The 13421-nt window shown below is 45.8% G+C and overlaps 3 non-coding genes across 3 annotated transcripts; 1 reads left to right on the top strand and 2 right to left on the bottom strand.

Annotated features, from left to right (window-relative positions):
- Nucleotides 1-4333: 4333 nt before the first annotated feature.
- Nucleotides 4334-4415, bottom strand: trnas-gcu (transfer RNA serine (anticodon GCU)). Its single transcript has one exon. It is a non-coding gene; the product is annotated as a tRNA-Ser (tRNA).
- An 873-nt stretch (nucleotides 4416-5288) lies between these two features.
- trnar-ucg (transfer RNA arginine (anticodon UCG)) lies at nucleotides 5289-5381 on the top strand. The gene is made up of 2 exons: nucleotides 5289-5325; nucleotides 5346-5381. It is a non-coding gene; the product is annotated as a tRNA-Arg (tRNA).
- A 7555-nt stretch (nucleotides 5382-12936) lies between these two features.
- On the bottom strand, nucleotides 12937-13018 carry trnas-uga (transfer RNA serine (anticodon UGA)). The gene has a single exon. It is a non-coding gene; the product is annotated as a tRNA-Ser (tRNA).
- Between the last annotated feature and the right edge of the window lie 403 nt (nucleotides 13019-13421).

Genomic DNA, 13421 nt, shown 5'->3' with positions numbered 1-13421 from the left:
TACAGGAAGTTGTCAGACAGAGTAAGATGGAGTCACCATGGGAACCACAGAGACAGAGATAACATCTGGTGAAAATTCACAGAAGCATTGAACACCATGGAGACACGACAGACTCCAGATTCGTATATATAAAATAAGAAATTGCTGCAGGAACTCAGAAGGTCAGGCAACTAATCTGTGCGGGGGGGGGGGGGCGGGATTAACAATGAATATTTTGTGACCAGACTCTTCCCAAAGACTTTGAACAACCAATACAAATGAGACTGAGGTGAAAGAGGGACGAGGGACCGGGAGAGGCGTGAATTCCCTCTGGATATCGTTGCTGCCCAGCCCTATTCACTTTATCATCCTGAAGGTAATCCTCCAAACCTGCCCTCCAAGTCCCTGTGTTCTGAGGTTACCACCCGAGATCGCTCTTTCTCTTAGACAGGAACATAAACAAATAAATGCAACTGTAGACTATTCGGCCCATCAAAAAAGCCCTGCCAGTCGATACTATCTATGAATCTTTCTCCTCACATAAGTTTTCTCCTCTTTCATGTCAAATCCCCAGTCTTTGAAAATGTATCCTCTACCTCATTATGTGATCTAATCTCAGCAAACCTCTAAGGTAGAGAATTCCAGCCACTCGTTCTTTCTGCAGGAAGAAATTACGAGCTACCTCAGTTGTACATCAGCCCCGTTATGTCCATTTTTGAAAGCTGTACTGCAAATGGAAACCTATCCCCTGGGTGGGGGTAAGTGGAGATTACACGAAATTCGCGTGATGACAGGTGTTTAGCCTCGATGTTCCAGTTTCCTCCAACATCCCAAATATATGTTTGATTTTGATTTACTTTACGTGTCTCTTTAAATGTCGGTGAGCGGCAGCATGCAGATGAGAGCAAGTGGTCATGTGAGGGGAATATAAAGGGCTGGGGCATATTTAGATTTATAATAGTCTTTGATGGCTATCATGAAGTTTACAGGTTGAGGAGCCCGTTTCCATGCTATTTATCTCACTGCCTCCCTCTCAACATCCACCCTGCTGTGTCCTCTCAGCTTCTGTCTGGTTCAAATAGATCACCCCTCATTCTATCATCTTCAGCCATTCGTGATAGGACAACACCTTTGATCCAGGAACTTGCTGAGGTAATATCTTCTGGACTGTCAACGTGAACGTATTCTCTCTTAAATAATTGATTTAGAAACGTACATAGTGGTCGAGGTGTGGCTGTGCTAATACTCTGTACAGTTGTATTCCCAATCCCCAGCCCTGTTGTAATAAATACCATTGTGGCGTTTGCTGCCTTGACAGCTTCATGCAGCGTCATACTATTCTCACACACAAGAACATTTCAATCTCTTTTGAACATCACTTACGTGTGATGTTCTCTACTTGATTCTTCGCCCCTGTCATTTTCCACCATTAGCCTCCACATGCCGATTTTTCACTTACTGTTTCTATCTATCAGTACGTAAGTCCAAAGTTGCGCGTTAAAACCGGCCCTCTCACCTCCTTTCGAGTTATCAGAAAACTTGGAAACACACTCGAAGTCAAATGGAAATACAGACGACGCCGGTTTCGGACACTGGCTGAATCCAAGCTACGAAATCCGATCCCGAGGGCGATCGAAGTAACAGAGAGCGAGGAATGTCACAAAGTTTTGACAATTTAAGAAACAGACCAGATAGAAATGGCCCGTTGTTACAGGCAAGTGACTGCTCGGCTCTGCTTATTGCTCCGCGGGGTTTTGCTCGTCTCTGTGCTGGCCTGAGGCTGTGACCTGCAACTGGTGGATTGCTTGTCCGCTGCAGTGATGCCTGGCTTTGTGACCTGAATACTGTTTTCATGCTTTTATTTTTGTACGTTATGTTTCTCTCGCTCTCTGCTCACTGGGTGTTTGACAGTCTTCTTTTGTTTTAATGAGTTTTATTAGGTTTCTTTTCTTCGTGGCTGCCTGTATGGAGACGAATCCCAGGGCTGTATAAAGTCTCCGGACTTTGATGATAAATGAAGGGACAGGCGCAGGGAGAGCGAAAAAGCGAAACTAATCTCCATGGCATATTGTGTCGACATTCACGCCAATCTACTTCTCCCAAGATATTGTGGAGGTATTTGTAGCGATCCTTCGAGAAGCACAATATTCTCGAATAGTTTTGAAAATTGGAAACGTCATTCACTCTTTAAGAAGGGAGGGAAGTAAAAGAGAGAATATCAGCCTGTTAGCCCGACCTCAGTGTTTGAGAAGATGTTGCAGGCTATTATTAACGATGAAGTTTCCGCGGCACTTCGAGGCACATAATAACATAGGCCGAATTCAGCACGGTTTCCTCAAGGAGTAATCTGGCCTGACAAATCGCTTGAAATTCTTTGAGGAAATAACAGGCAGCATATGCAAAGGTGAGTCACTGAATGTTGTTTATTTGGATTTTCAGGAGGTCATTGACAAAGTGCAGCACACGAGTCTTCTAAAAACCGCTAAAGGCCTCTCATAATACTGCAAAGATACCGCCATAGATAGATGGATCACTGTTTGGGTGGAAACAGTTAGAATAAAATGGACTTTTTCTGGTCGTGGCCAAGTGGTTAAGGCGTTCGTCTAGTTACCTCAAGGTCGCTAGTTCGAGACTCAGCTGTGGCACCGTGTTTGTGCCCTTGAGCAAGGCACTTAATCACAGATTGCTCTCGTCTGTGCGAGGAGTGGCGCCCCACACAGACTTCCAATCTGCGCCTTGTAAGGCATGAAAATGCCCGGCGCAGGCCTCTCATGGTCTGAGTCGACGTTCCCTCCCCTCCCGCCCCTTCCTTCTCTGGTCAGGATACCGGTGACTAGTCGGTATTAGGGCCGCATCTTTTCAACTTATATGCCAGAACTGGGTGATTTTGTCGCCAAAGATGCGGACAATCCAACGTAGGATGAAGGGTAGGTGGTCTTGAGGAAGCAGAAAATTTGCAGAAGACCTTGGTCAGATGAAGAGATAGGCAATGAAGTGCCAGATAGACTATACGGTAGTAAGGGAGGCGAATGGAATGTCAACATTTATTTCGAGAGAACAAGAAAATAAAAACAAATATGTAATGCGGAGCCTTTATAAGACTTTTATGTGACTGCAGCTGGAATATGGTGAACGGTTCGGGTCCCTTATCTAAAACGGATGTGCCGGCAAAGGAGAGAGTCCAGAGGACCGTGAAGAGACTGATGCCCGGAAGAAAAGAGTTACATATAAGGAATATTTTACGACCTTGGGTCTTGGTCGCTGGAATGTGGAAGAATGAGTCGGGGATCTCATTGAAATCTATCGAATATTGACAGGCCAGGATAGAATGCACACGGAGAGGGTTTTGATGTAGTGCTAGAGTCGAGCACCAGCGGGCACAACCTCAGGTAAGGACGTCCCTTTAGAAAAGGGACTAGAACCAATTTCTGTAGCCAGAAAGTTATGGATTTGTGGAATTTATTGCCACGGTTAGCCGTGAAAAGCAAGTAACTGGATATATTTAAAGCGGCAGTTGAGGAGGTGGACAGGTAGTAAGGGTGTCAAATGTGACGAGGAGAAGGCAGGGAACTGCAGTTGACAGGAATGATATGTATGACCATAAGACCATAAGGCATAGGCGCAGAATTCGTCCATCTGGCCCATCGAGTCTGCTCCGCCATTCAATCATGGCTGATCTTTTTTTTTTCTCTCCTCATGAACTCCAGTTCCCAGCCCTCTCCCCATAACCTTTGGTGCCATGTCTAGTCAAAAACCTACCAATCTCTGCCTTAAATACGCCCAGCGATCTGGCCTCCACAACTGGATGTGGCAATAAATTCTACAAATTTACCACCATTTGGCCAAATAAATCTGTACGCATCTCTGTTTTGAAAGGGCGCCCCTCCATCCTGACGCTGTGCCCCCTTTTCCTAGACTCCCCCACCATGGGAATCACCCTTTCCACATCTACTCTGTCTAGTCCTTTCAACATTCGAATAGTTTCAATTAGATCCCCCTCTCATCCTTCTGAATTCCAGCGAGTACAGTCCCGGAGTCATCAATCATCCTTGTGAACGTCCTCTAGACTCTCTCCAGTGCCAGCCCGTATTTTCTAAGGTGAGGGACCCAAAACTGTTCACAATATTCAAGGTGAGACGTCAGCCGTGATGGAATGGTGGAGATCGGTGAGCCGAATAGCCTAATTTTGCTCCTATATCTTGTGGCATTGAGGCCGAATTTGGTGATAAATTAATGATGAATATCGCTTTTCATGACTCAGATAACAAACCGCCTGGCGTCCCTGTAACAAAATTTGGAAGCTTGGATGTTTTAAGTGACAGTTTCAAAAGTGGTCCTCCCGATTAACGTGTCGCGACGAGGATGGGATTCGAACCCACGCGTGCAGAGCACAATGGATTAGCAGTCCATCGCCTTAACCTCTCGGTCACCTCGTCTGCTCTTCCCTCTCTTGTGCTCCGAAGTTCTGATTTTCTTCACAGCATTTAAAACTTCTGCTTTAGGTCCACCCATGTGTGTTCAGATTCTAGGCCGAATTACTTTGCTCGCCGTGCTTACCAGAATTCATGGAGTTTGGGTAAGGACAGTTTAGAGAGATGTGTGCCAACCACAGTAAACATGGAAATAGGTATTTTATGCACTTTGTCCCCATGGACGTGCTGTGGTATAACTATCGAATCCGTGCTCTGTAACTCGGAGAAACTGTGAATGTTTTGAGTTGTAAAATGAGATAAATTTATGTCGAATTAAATAAAATTTCAATAGCTTTGTTATCATATTGCTTGATTTCAAGTAAACAGATATTATAGGAATTTGCCATCTGGTTCAGAATGACGATTTTCCCTGTTTTGGGCAAATGCAATAACCCGATAGCTACCACATTATGACGCGCTGACGTCACGCCCGGCTGTGCGCAGCCGCAGATCCGAACACCCTAACGCTTACCCGACACATACACATGGCTGCTCGGTTCGGGAATACCAAACCAACGGCTGAAAACCTGAAAAGAAATCGAGTTCACTCTATCAATAATGTATTTAATGTGGTGGACCATTTCACTGATTCCAATCCCAGAATATGACGCCGCTGTAAAAGACCGTGGCTTGTGCCTTTGAGAATTCCTTTTTGTGTGACAGAAACTAAATATTGTACAGCCCAAAGCAGGAATGCATGGAGAGATATTGACAACAGGTCGAATGTTCACCTGGGATGAAATCACTGTTTGCGTGTACTTTTAGCTCGGTCAGGAAGCCACTTAACAGGTGGAAACTCCTTGCAGCATTCAGCATGTTCCCTTTCTCACAAAATACGGCCGTGTGGCCTAATGGATAAGGCGTCTGACTTCGGTGCTTGACATGGTGGAAGTTATCAGAAGATTGCAGGTTCGAGTCCTGCCACGGTCGTTTTGAAAACCTGGCGGATTCGGTTCCATTCTGTCTCTCACTCCCTGCAGCCAACTGCTTGTCTCAATTCCGCGTGGGGATTAACCGGAGTACTACACCCTCGGTGAAAACGTAATGCCTCGTCTTCACAACATATAATATTATGCGGTATTTCTGCAGACACTTTCATAAACAATTGGTTGGAGCTTCTCAGACGCTCAGGAGGTGCTGCTGGGAAGGTGAAGTTTATTTCCCATTGAGCTCCGTCTCCGAGAACACCTTATCGGCGAGGATTCACCACCCAGCACTGACGGTACATTCTCCTGTCTCCAACCCTCCTCCTCTTCTTGGACTCAGCGCGCTGGTCCTCTGCCTGTTGTGGGATATCTTCATCACTAATTGCCAACTAGACATCAACCGCCTCAGCATCAGGTATCCTCACTTCTCCTCGTACCTTATCCCTCTGAATACGCTGCCCTCCCAAATCTCAACCCATCCCCAAATTTACCTTCAATCACGCAGACAAAGTGCTGATGTTGTAGAGTGGCGGACTGACCTCTACCTTGCTGAGACAAGGCGGGAACTCTCAGACACATCTTCATCCCTACACCTTGAATAATCCCGACTGCGGACGATCACAGAACTGTCTCCTGGATGTGGACGATCACAGAACTGTCTCCGGGGTGCGGACGACCACAGAACATTCGCGAACCTTCCCGTGCTCTTGATTGACTCACTAACTTTCAGTTCCCTGGCTATGACCGTCTCATTTTCTCTATGGACGTCCAGTCCCGCTATTAAAAGGGCCTTAAAACTCTCCACATTTAACAAGGAAAGAACCAACCAGTTCCCTTCTATCATCACCATCCTCCGTCTGACAGAACCAGTCCTCTCCTCAACAGTTTCTCCATCGGCTGCTCCTAATTACTCCAATTAGGCCCTGCGTCCTAGAAGGCTCCCGACACTGCGTCCCAGAGGAGTCCCGACCCTGCGTCCTAGAAGGGTCCGTGCATTGTGTCCTAGAAGAGTCCCGACCCTGCATCTTAAAAGTGTCCCGGCCCTGCGCCCTGGAAAGGTCCCTGCCCTGCGTCCTACAAGGGTCCCGACACTGCGTCCCAGAAGAGTCCCGATCCTGCGTCCTAGAAGGGTCCGTGCATTGTGTCCAAGAAGAGTCCCGACCCTGCATCTTAAAAGTGTCCCGGCCCTGCGCCCTGGAAAGGTCCCTGCCCTGCGTCCTACAAGGGTCCCGTCCCTGCGCTCCAAGGAGGGTCCCCGTTCCGTACCTAACAGCCTAATGAAGCAGACTCCAAGAACCGAGCCAAACCTACTCCAAGAGCCACGTCCTGGGCTGGAGCTTCTCGTCCAGCGCTGGAAATCCTCGCCCAGCCCAGGAGTTCCTCGCCCAGCCCAGGAGTCACCGCCATTCCAGGAAAGCCTACCGTTCCATCCCCAGACCACATTTCGGGCATTCTGAACGTCTGCTTTTCTTTCTCCTACCTGCATCCAGGCGGGTGGATGCTTGCAATCGCGTTGGCCACTTGCGTAGGTTACGGAAGACGCAGAAGTATAAATCAGCCTTTCGGAAGAAGACATCAGATATGTCGGCAACAATGATGTGGTCGGGGGAATGGTAGAACCGACTACTGAATTGCTTCGAGGCGATAGACAGTAATAAAATGACCCAGGTCTCATAAGAGAATCTCAATGTCACAATGCTTATAAAGACACGGAGAACGAGTGTCTACCTCAGATTCATTCAGAGTCCAGAGTGTTCCTTAACCAGAAGCACTGGGTGAGCAAAGGATCTGCAAAATGCTGAGCGGTGGATTCGTGGCAATACTTTTCACATTTACTCATTATTATTATTTATCTATAGGACTTGTTTTATATTTTGCTCTTTGATAGTTGTCTATTGCTGTGTGCAGCGCTTTATCAGCTTCCCTGGTGGTCTAGTGGTTAGGATTCGGCGCTCTCACCGCCGCGGCCCTGGTCCGATTCCTGGTCAGAAAATCAAAATATTGCCTGCAGTAATTTAATGTGCTAATTTTAAATTATGGTGTGGATTAACTTGCTTCCACTATAACCCCATTCCTGTCTATGCTTAATCTGCATTGGACTGATTCAGTACCACAAAATATCGGAGCAGAATCCAGTCCTCTGGCACATCGGGTTTGCTTCGACATTTCCTCTGAGCCTCATTCTCCTGATTTTGTATCATTTCATGCCCTGATCAATCTAGAATCTATCAATCTCGGACAATTATACAAAAAGACTTGGACTCCACAGGGGCCCGTGGCAACGAATTTGACAGATTCACCGCTCTATGGCTAAAGAACTCAGTCCTCATCTCTGTTCTAAGAGGACGCTCCTCTATCTCGAGGCTGCGTCCTTTGATCTTATTTTGGAATCCTACTGAATTCCAGTGAATGCAAGTCCGGCGCAGCAAACGCTCTTCATATCACTAGCCATTCCATCCGAGCATCATTCCCCTGAATCTCCTTTGAAATTTCCCAGGCTTCAGCAATACTTTCTCAGGTAAAGTAACTAAAACTGCTTACAATACTGCAAGCGAGGCCTCACCAGTTCTTTGTAAAGTCTCTGAATTACATCCTTGCTTTATATTGCTTTGTACATCAGTCACTGAAAGCAAGTATGCACGTACAGCAGGCAGTGAAGAAAGCTAATGGCATGTTGGCCTTCATAACAAGGGGAATTGAGTATAAGAGCAAAGAGGTCCTTCTGCAGCTGTACAGGGCCCTGGAGAGATCACACCTGGAGTACTGTGTGCAGTTTTGGTCTCCAAATTTGAGGAAGGACGGATAAAGCGCTTAAAGATGGCGGAATCAAAGGTTATGGGGATAAGGCAGGAACTGGATACTGATTGTGGATGATCAAGCGTGATCACAGTGAATGCCAGTGCTGGCTCGAAGGGCCCAGTTGCCTACTCCTGCACCTATTGTCTATTGTCTATTGTCTACATTCTCGTCCTCTTGAAATAAAAGCGAACATCGCATGCGCCTTCATCACCACAGATTCAACCTACAAATTAACCTTTGGGACATTATGGTGCAGTTATGTACGTCGCAATGGGAGGCCTGTACAAGACTCCCAAGGTTCTTAGCGCTTCAATTTTATTGCTTGCATTTTATCTCCTTTTAGAAAGCGTGCTCCTTCATTTTTGATAGCAAAGCACACGACCATGTATCTCCCTGCACTGCATGCCATCTGCCACTCCCTTGTCCATTCTCCCAGCCTGAGATCTTCTGTACCCTCTCTACCTCCGAGAAGGACCCCCTGCTCGTTTCGCTGTGAAGAATCTGTACATGGTGAGTGGAGTGATTCGACTATTCCAGGTTCCAGTTGCCTACAGTGGAACTGTTGGAATGTTTCATTAATTTCATCTGCTTTACCGGTGAGATCAAAAACCGTTTCATGACAATATTCTGTGCTCATTTAGCGCTCGTGTAAGCTTCTTCATCTAATCTATTTGCTATCTGTCTACCTGTGCACCAGCAACACACGTTTAATTAGAAAGAGGACAGTCAACGTACCAGCGTCAACTCTGATTCTGACTATTGGTGGTTGATCGAAGTCTTCGTATTTACACATTCGTCCCGGCGGTGAACGCATCACGGGATTCCATTGTTCCGCATTGCTCGTAAGAAGTGAAAAGTGAATCACAGACAATATGGTTGTTCAGCAATATGACTGCATCTCCATCGCCTGATCATAACGGTAGTCGGCTTAGTAACCAAGCATTCTTCTTTGCCATTGCCTTCCATATCATGTCTGTCCAGTGATATCTGACATATTCCACTGATACGAGTCGTGAAGGAATTATGAATAGACACAGGCTCTTCGACTCAAAGATCCATTCCGACCGCCTTTCCCACCAGAGTAAGACCCAAGTTTCCTGCATGCGGACCATATTCCTCTAAGGCCCGCCCTTCCATGAAACTGTTCTACCTGCCTGATCTACTTCTTCTGGCAGCTCATTCCACATATTCACTGAACTCTTCATGAAAACGTTGCTGCCCATGTTCCTTTCAAATATTCTAATGTCAAATAATTTGGTCTCCTTTGCACAGACAAGAAGGCTGTTAACATTCGTTTTATCTCTGTTTTAAATCTCATTCTCCTCGTCTTGGAATGAGCAAACGACAGGCTGGGACAAGCTCTTTATATAACCCAGTTCTTGTCCTGAAATCGTCATTGTATAACTCACTTGCACTGTTTCCAGTTTAATGGCCTATTTTCTATAATAGAGCGTCCGAAACTCTACATAGCACTCTGTCCACAAACTCAACAACGACCTATCATAATGTATTACTTTTCGTTCCTTCCTGTTGCCTTGAATGAGGAAGGCCGGAATGATAAAAGGCTTTTCACTATACTTCCGAAATCAGCGAACAGTGAGCTTGTGCCTCTGGGTCCCTCGTGTCAATTGCACTCGGTAATGCCCGGCCATTTACAGCACAAGTGCTTTGCAAGCTTTATTTCTAAAATGTACGACATTATACATATCTGCGTGGCAATCCATTTACAACACATCCGCCACTTCTTTAACTGAACCAGATACGCTTGTAATCAAGAGTAATCTCCCTCAGTATCAACAGCACCGCCTAATTTTGTGTCATGCAGAAACTTCCTGATCAAGACGCGATTTTGCATCAAAATTACCGACATAAATAACGATTAACGAACAAAAGTGACCATATCGAGCTGACCACCACACATCCTCAATTGTACCCTTCAGTTCCTTCCCAACTCTTTCCCCATTCTTAGCTCCCCACTCTAGTCATCTACTCTCTACGTTCAGTTCAGCGGAAGTGTGTGAATCGGAATTGTGTACTATCTCCTATCGTCCAGAGATGTTACCTGACCCGCTGTCCACTATTCCTGCAGCGATTCGTTATTTGTTCTGTATGACATATGTTAGACAAGGAGAACATGACTTTGAAAAAAAAAATCGCAGATGCAGTCTCAATAAAGCTCGAAATAACTGTGTGAAGTCTTACAGACAATAAATTATAATGAATACCAAGTATAATTTGATCTTCATCACCACTCACTGCACCTCAATCCCTCGCCTATTAAACACACTCAGTGATGCTGTCTCTCTGTAGAAGAGGGTGACCATATATTTCCCATATTCGACTCCAGTCGTAATCACTCAGTTTGACTACATCACCTTGACTCATCTGGACGGGTTCATCACTGCTCATATCTCAGTGAGTATTGTCTGGTCCAGTCGAGTTAGTCGAGTTTATTGCCGTGTGCCCAGGGACGGTGAGATACAGGTACAATAAAAAAAAAACTTGCAGCATCATTGCAGGCTCGAGGAGACAGAAAGCCCGCAAAACATAAATCATACAGCTCTGCATTATTAACAAAAGCTAGATATAAATCTTGTGTCATTTTCAGACTTGGAAATGATCCCTCGGGCAAACTGATAATATAGATTGCGAACAACTGATCTCCAAGCATCGGTCCCTATTATATCCACTGAGTTAGCATACAGGCCCAAGAAATGCCTGTTTATTCCTTTTCTTTAAACACATAGACAACAGTAAGAAGAGCAAGACTCTAATCCTCTTCAGCTAGCCCTGACATTCAAAAAGATCAGGCTGGACCAAACTTGCTTTCAGTCCTACTCCCCATACCACAATTGCCAGTCAAAAGTTCTCCACCAAATCTTCTTCCGTCTCCCTAGGTGAGAGGAGATAATCTTCTGTCGTCTGCCTTTATTTCTATGTCCTGATAACGCCCCCAGCTTCCGATAAATGCATATGGATATAAATCTTTTTTAAAAAGGGACATTGTTCTGAGATTTTGCTCAGGATTGAGACGACTTTGGGGACGCAGAGCCAGTCAGGGTCTATGGGAGAGAACAAACACCGGGTGAAACCCTTTTCCGCCATTGGTCAACATATTAGATTGACATCTGCACACACCAATGGGAGCTAGGTATGTTGCATGTCTTTGACGAGGGTTGGTTTGTGGGTCGTTGGCTGATGGCGGGAGTGTGCACAGTCGCTACACCCCACCAGTCACAACCGGCGAGGGCGATATTGACGGAAGATCAGCGAACCAGCTTATGTACGGCAATGTACGGTCGCTTGCTGGTCAAGAGTGTAATAGGAAGTCTGCACAGCGAGTGACATGATACTGCGAAAGCTTTTCCCTCTCATGGACTCGTCTGCCCTGTTCAGCGACTGGGTCATCATCTCAGTCCCCCTCCCACCCTCGGCTGAACAATATTTCTTATTGAAATAAGCAAATACTTTATTGGTTCAAACTTCAATTCTTTTTCAGCTCAAATTCATATGGTGGTCGTGTCTTAACGGAGGATTGAACTAAAGTTCCGGGAACAGATTTATTGGAAAATCGCTACTCCTTCATGCCTTGTTACCTGTTCGCTCCTACGCTGCCGCACCAGTTCACGTCTCCTACCCTTACTGCACCCCAGCTGTGTTGTAAAGGAATATCTATAAACTTCCCACCCCAAACAGGCAGTCCTTTCTCTGAACACAGACATTGATTATTGATTGCTGAACGCTTGCTTCCGCCTTGAGAGGATTGAGAGGAAAGTATGAGTTAGGAGGGAAGGAGAATATGGAGAGGGGGGGGGGAAAGAGAGAGAGAGAGAGAGAGAGAGAGAGAGAGAGAGAGAGAGAGGAGTGAATGTGTGTTTGTTTGTGGGGGTTTGTGTCTGTTACAGAGAGAGATAGAGAAAGAGCGAGTCGTGGAAGTGAAGCAGGGAAGAGAGTCACATCGTAGACAGGGCAAGAAAGATAAGCGGGGGAGTTTGAAAGGCAGTGGAAGAGAGAGAGTTACACGGCAGTTTATCAATTTAGTGTTCACTTTGGGCCATCGTTTTCCTCATAGTGTTTTCTTGACCATCAGAATATTTCACCCCAGTGAGAAAACGAAATGTTACTTTCCATCCCTTCATTTAAACTCGGAAGCTGGAGGGCTCGTAGGAATTGTCACCGTTCGGACGGAGGAAGGAAAATGGTTCATGCGTTTACACTTGATCCTCCAACAGAGGGAGCAAGAGAGGGCGCTACGTTCTACTCATTGATGCTACTTCTCCCAGTTTCTTCAATTATGAAGATAATTAACATTAAATTGGTGCCATTAATTCTAAAATTTCCAGAGTTACTGTTGATTTGGATGCAGGAATTCTGCTCAGTGGGATAAATCGTCCCCAGTCCAGCTGAAGGAAGAAGGTTGGTGAACGAAGTGAGGCGCCCTGTATCCAAACAGCTGTAGAACTCGCCGACATCAATCGCTCTGTTTCTACTCGAAATCTATTGTTAGATACTCGTTTGCAAAGTAACAATGTCGTCGCTAAGTAAACTACACGAGAAAGGGTTGTTTAAGCTCCCTCACCGAGATTGATCAGAGTCGGAGTGAAAATGAACTCTTGGCACTGAGAATGGAAGAGTATTGAAGAGTGTAAGAATCTTAACATTTGCCTCCTGGACTTGGCAGAGAATGTAGCGTTCAGACAGCAGCCAGGGAGTTACTGACCGGCAGGTGGAGTTCTGGTCCCTTGTGCCTGTAGAGTGAGCGCTGCGAACAGGGCTCGAACCTGCGCGGGGAATCCCCATTGGATTTCAAGTCCAACACCTTAACCACTCGGCCATCGCAGCTCCATCTATGTCAATTACCCACCGCACACTCCATCTGAAGTGATTTATTTTCAGTGATGGAAATGATAAATCACCATTCCAATACAAATAGTATGATTGGATGATGTGGGAATTTGTTTCAAGACAGGTAGGTCAGAACGTGAGTGTAGATATATAACATTGGCGTCAGTATCGTCAATGAAGGAGATTTCCACTGCTGGGGATAAAGGTCAGGATTAGAATCAGGGTTATAATGACGGATATATGTCTTTTTTTTTTGTTTTATGGCAGCTGTACCGTGTAACACATACAGAATAATAATATAACATCCATAGGTCCATAAAACAAAGGAACGGGAACAGGAGTTCGCCCCATCGAGTCTGTTCCACCATGGTAGCAGAGCTGATATAAGATCCCCTCAACC

The sequence above is a fragment of the Mobula hypostoma genome, unplaced genomic scaffold (assembly GCF_963921235.1).
Source record: "Mobula hypostoma unplaced genomic scaffold, sMobHyp1.1 scaffold_133, whole genome shotgun sequence".
Taxonomy (NCBI): Eukaryota; Metazoa; Chordata; class Chondrichthyes; order Myliobatiformes; family Myliobatidae; genus Mobula; species Mobula hypostoma.
This window is presented reverse-complemented; position numbering and strand designations above follow the sequence as displayed.